The sequence below is a fragment of the Penaeus monodon genome, chromosome 16 (assembly GCF_015228065.2).
Source record: "Penaeus monodon isolate SGIC_2016 chromosome 16, NSTDA_Pmon_1, whole genome shotgun sequence".
Classification (NCBI taxonomy): Eukaryota; Metazoa; Arthropoda; class Malacostraca; order Decapoda; family Penaeidae; genus Penaeus; species Penaeus monodon.
In genome coordinates this window covers 49,992,827-49,998,742 of record NC_051401.1, presented here as the reverse complement: position 1 = coordinate 49,998,742, position 5,916 = coordinate 49,992,827, and positions in this window count along the sequence as shown.

Genomic DNA, 5,916 nt, shown 5'->3' with positions numbered 1-5,916 from the left:
TCTTCCCTCTCTCCTCTCCTTCTCTTTCTCTTTTCTTTCACCCCTCTCTCTCTCTCCCTCTCTCTCTCCTTCTCTCTCTCTCTCTCTCTCTCTCTCTCTCTCTCTCCTCTTCTCTCTCTCTCCTCTCCTCTCTCTCTGTACGTGCGTGTGTGTGTGTATGTGCATATATATACATAAAGGGGTTATATATACATACATACATATAATATATATATATATATATATATTTATATATATATATATATATATATATATATATATATATATATGTGTGTGTGTGTGTGTGTGTGTGTGTGTGTGTGCGTGTGTGTGTGTGTGTGTGTGTGTGTGTGCGTGTGTGTGTGTGTATGTGTGTGTGTGTGCGTGTGTGTGTGTGTATGTGTGCGTGTGTGTGTGTGCGTGTGTGTGTGTGTGTGTGTGTGTGTGTGTATGTGTGTGTATGTGTGTGTGTGTGCGTGTGTGTGTATGTGTGTAGAGACAGACTGACACGCATACAGACAGTGAAAGATAGAAAGTAGTATAAGATGAAACGGACGCGACAGAACCCGAAATGGCAACACCTTCTCCCTCTGCTGCCCCCACTCCTCTGTTCCCTTCCCTCCTCCTCTTTCTCTCTCCCCTTCACCCCTATCCTTCCCCTTCCGCGTCATTTCCTTCTTTTCTCTTTTCTCTCCCTTTCCCTCTTCCCCTCTCATCTCCCTTCTCCTCTCCCTTTCCCTCTTCCTCCCTTCCCTTAACCCCTGTCCTTCCTCTTATCTTCTCCCTCTTCTCTCTTCTCCTCTCCCTTTCCCTCTTGCTCCCTCCCCTTCACCCTTATCCTTCCTCTTACCTTCTCCCTCTTCTCTCTTCTCCCCTCCCCCCCTCCCCCTCCGCCAGCACCGGAGTGAGGGCGTGGATGGGCGTCCGATGGCGACATCAGCAGGGGCGCTGGGCGTACATACCCCCTGCTGTCCACGCCATCCGTACATGTGTGCGTGGTCTATATACGTACATGGGAAAGCCGTACACACAGATATAGTTCGGAAGGTTCCTGACTCGTTTTGTTTACATTTTTTTTTTATTATTGTTACTCTTTTACACACACACACACACACACACACACACACACACACACACACACACACACACACACACACACACACACTTGTAAACAAACCCACTCACAAATGATTAATAACTGCATTTACTACGGGTCAGTGTATCTCATGATTAATGTCCAACAGAAGCCTTAATAGCCCTCATTACGCATCAAGGGTCATTTGAATACCTCCCTGTAATTATCACATTAAGTTCATTAAGTGTGTCATTTGTCTGTTTCCCGATTCGTGTCCTGAGGTTGGCGTTCGAGGCGCGGCTTGGCTTAAACTTGCTTCTGTGGCTTGCTCTCGGATTGCTCTCGGATTGCTCTCGGATGGCTCTCGGATTGCTCTCGGATTGCTCTCGGATTGCTCTCGGATTGCTCTCGACTTGCTCTCGGATTGCTCTCGGATTGCTCTCGGATTGCTCTCGATTGCTCGCGCTTGCTCTCGGATTGCTTCTCGGATTGCTCTCGGGATTGGCTCTCGACTTGCTCTGATTGCTCTCGACTTGCTCTCGACTTGCTCTCGACTTGCTCTCGGATTGCTCTCGACTTGCTCTCGACTTGCTCTCGACTTGCTCTCGGATTGCTCGATTGCTCTCGGATTGCTCCTCCGTGACTTGCTTCTCGATTGCTCCTCGGATTGCTCTCGGATTGCTCTTCGGATTGCTCTCGACTTGCTCTCGACTTGCTCTCAGCTTGCTCTCGGATGCTCTCGGATTGCTCTCGGATTGTTTCTCGGAGTGCGCTCGGATTGCTCTCGACTTGCTCTCGGATTGCTCTCGACTTGCTCTCGGACTTTCTCTCGGATTTGCTCCGTCGGATTGCCGTCGGATTGCTCGCGACTTGCTCTCGGATTGCTCTACAAGATTGCTCTCGATTGCTCTCGGATTTGCTCTCGACCTGCTCTCGGATTGCTTCTCGGATTGCTCTCGGATTGCTCTCGACTTGCTCTCGGATTGCTCTCGACTTGCACTCGGATTGCTCTCGAATTGCTCTCGACTTTGCTCTCGACTTGCTCTCCGGATTGCTCCCGGATTGCTCTCGACTTGCTCTCAGGTTGCTCCTCGGTTGCTCTCCGGATTGCTCTCGGATGCTCTCGGATTGCTCTCGACTTGCTCTCGACTTGCTCTCGGATTGCTCTCGACTTGCTCTCGGATTGCTCTCGACTTGCTCTCGGATTGCTCTCGATTGCTCTCGACTTGCTCTCGATGCTCTCTGACTGCTCCGACTTGCTCTCGACTTTGCTCTCGACTTTGCTCTCGGATTGCTCTCTGGATTGCTCTCGGATTGCTCTCGGATTGCTCTCGAATTGCTCTGCAGTACTTGCTCTCCGGATTTGCTCTCGGATTGCTCTCGGATTGCTCTCGATTTGCTCTCGGATGCTCTCGGATTGCTCTCGGATTGCTCCTCGAACTTGCTCTCGGATTGCCCTCGACTTGCTCTCGGATCTCTCGGATTGCCTCTCAGATTGCTCTCGACTTGCTCTCGATTGCTCTCGTTGCTCTCGGATTGCTCTCGGCCTTGCTCTCGACTTGCTCTCGATATGCTCTCGACTTGCTTCTCGGCTCGCTCTCGACTTGCTCTCGGATTCTCCTCGACCTTGCTCTCGGATTGCCTCGACTTGCTCTCGGATTGCTCCCGACTTGCTTCAAGGATTGCTCTCGGATTGCTCTCGACTTGCTCTCGGATTGCTCTCGACTTGCTCTCGACTGCTCTCGGATGCTCTCGGGGGGGGGGGGGGGGACTTGCGCTCGACTTGCTTCTCGACTTGCTCTCGGATTGCTCTCGACTTTCTCTCGACTTGCTCTCGGATTGCTCTCGGATTGCTCTCGACTTGCTCCGGATTGCTCTCGGATTGCTCTCGACTTTCTCTCGGATTGCTCTCGGATTGCTCTCAGATTGCTCTCGGATTGCTCTCGGATTGCTCTCGGTATCCTCTCTGGATTGCTCTCGACTTGCTCTCGTATTGCTCTCTCGGATTGCTATCGGATTGCTCCTCGACTTGCCTCGACTTTGCTTCTCGGATTGCTCTCGGATTGCTTCTCGGATTGCTCTGTGCGCTACTTGCTCTTCGGATGCTCTCGACTTGCTCTCGGATTGCTCTCGACTTGCTCTCGGATTGCTCTCGAATTGCTCTCGGATTCTCATCGAATTGCTCTCATGGATTGCTCTCGAATTTCTCTCCAGATTGCTCTCGACTTGCTCTCGGATTGCCTCTCGATTGCTCTCTCGGAATTGCTCTCTACTTGCTCTCGGATTGCTCTCGACTTGCTCTCGTTGCTCTCGACTTGCTCTCGGATTGCTCTCGATTGCTCCGATTGCTCTCGGGGGGAAAATTGCTCTCGGATTGCTCTCGGATTGCTCTCGACTTCTCTCGACTTGCTCTCGGATTGCTCTCGACTTGCTTCTACGGATTTTTTGCCTTTTTTTTTTTTCTTTTTCCCCCCCCCGAAAAAAAAAACCTTTCTCTCTCGAATTGCTCCTCGACTTGCTCTCGGATTGCTCTCGGATTGCTCTCGACTTGGCTCTCGATTGCTCTCCCTCGACTTGCTCGCGGATTCTTTCCTCGGATTGCTCTCGAACTTGCTCTCGGATTGCTCTCGACTTGCTCGTCGGATTGCTCTCGACTTGCTCTCGTATTTGCTCTCGGATTGCTCTCGGATTGCTGCTCGGATTGCCTCTGTCGAAATTGCTCTCGGTTGCTCTCACGAATTGCCTCAGATTGCTCTCGACGTGCTTCCTCGATTGCTCTCGACTTGCGCTCGGATTGCTCTCGACTTGCCTCCGGCTCTGCTCTCTCGACTGTGCTCTCGGATTGCTCTCGGATTGCTCTCGGAGTGCCTCTCGACTTGTCTCGGATTGCTCTCGGATTGCTCCTGGATTGCTCTCGGATTGCTCTCGGATTGCTCTCGGATTGCTCTCGGATTGCTCTCGATTGCTCTCGGATTGCTCTCGACTTGCTCTCGACTTGCTCTCGACTTGCTCTCGGATTGCTCTCGGATTGCTCTCGGATTGCTCTCGACTTGCTCTCGGATTGCTCTCGACTTTGCTTGTATTGCTCTTCAGATTGCTCTCGACTTGCTCTCGATTGCTCTCGACTTGCTATCGGTTGCTCTCGATTGCTCCTCGACTTGGCTTTCGGATTGCTCCGGATTGCTCTCTTATTGCTCCTCGACTGCTCTCCGATTCTCTCGACTTGCTCTCGGATGGCTCTCACTTGCTCTCGGATTGCTCCTCGACTTGCTCTCGGAGTGCTCTCGGATTGCTCTCGTATTGCTCTCGGATTGCTCTCGACTTGCTCTCGACTTGCTCTGCGCTTGCTCTCGGATTGCTCTCGGGACTGCTCTCGTGGATTGCTCTGCGACTTTGCTCTCGGATTGCTTCTCGACTGCTTCTCGGATTGCTCTTCGACTTGCTCCTCGGATTGCTCTCAGATTGCTCTCGGATTGCTCTCAGATTGCTCTCGTGACTTTGCTCTCGGATTGCTCTCGGATTGGCTCTCGACTTGCTCTCTGGATTTGCGCTCGGCATGCTCTCAGGTTGCTCCGCCTTGCTCGTCGGATTGCTCTCAGGATTGCATCTCGCTTGCTCTCGACTGCTCTCGATTGCTCTCGGAATTGCTCTCGGATTGCTCTCGGATTGCTCTCGAATTGCTCCTCGGATTGCTCTCGGATTGCTCTCGACTTGCTCTCAGATTGCTCTCGGATTGCTCTCGACTTGCTCTCGGGGAATTGCTCTCTTTTGCTCTCGACTGTGCTCTCGATTGCTCTCGATTTGCTCTCGAATTGCTCTCGAATTGCTCTCAGGATTGCTCTCGTCTTGCCTCGATTGCTTTCTCGATTGCTCTCGACTTGCCTCCATGCTCTCGACTTGCTCTCGGATTGCTCTCGGATTGCTCTCGAATTGCTCTCGACTTGCTCTCGATTGCTCTCGGTTGCTCTCGACTTGCTCTCGGATTTGCTCTCGATTGCTCTCGACTTTGCTCTCGAATTGCTCCGGATTGCTCTCGGATTGCTCTCGACTTTCTCTCGGATTGCTCTCGACTTTTGGGGGGGGGTTGCTCTCGATTGCGCTCGGATTGCCTCTCGGATTGCTCTCTGACTTCTCGTCGGATTGCTCTCATGCTCTCGGATTGCTCTCGACTTGCTCTCGGATTGCTCTCGACTTGCTCTCGGATTGCCTCTCGATTGCTCTCGACTTCTCTCGAATTGCTGCTCAGACTTGCTCTCGTATTGCTCTTCGATTGCTCTCGACTTGCTCTCGGATTGCTCTCGACTTGCTCTCGGATTGCTCTCGACTTGCTCTCGGATTGCTCATCCGGATTTGCTCCTCGACTTCTCTCAGGATTGCTCTCGACTTGCTCTCAGACTTGCTCTCGAATTGCTCCGGATTCTCTTCGGATTGCTCTCGACTTGCTCTCAGGATTGCTCTCGACTTACTCTCGGATTGCTCTCGACTTGCTCTCGAGTTGCTCTCTGGATTGCCTCTCGACTTGCTCTCGCTTGCTCTCGCTTGCTCATCGGCTTGCTCTCGGATTGCTCTCGACTTGCTCTCGGATTGCTCTCGGATTGGCTTCTCGACTTGCTCCTCGGATTGCTCTCGATTTCTCTCGGATTGCTCTCAGACGTTGCTTCTCCTCGATTGCCTCGGATTCTTCCTCGACTTGCTCTCGGATTGCTCTCGACTTGCTCTCTGGATTGCTCTCGGATTGCTCTCGACCTTGCTCTCCGGATTGCTCTCGACTTGCTCTTCGGATTGCTCTCGGATTGGGGGGGGCCTCTCGGATTGCTCTTCGACTTGCTTCGCCGTGCTTCTCGTGATTGCTCTCCCTCGGA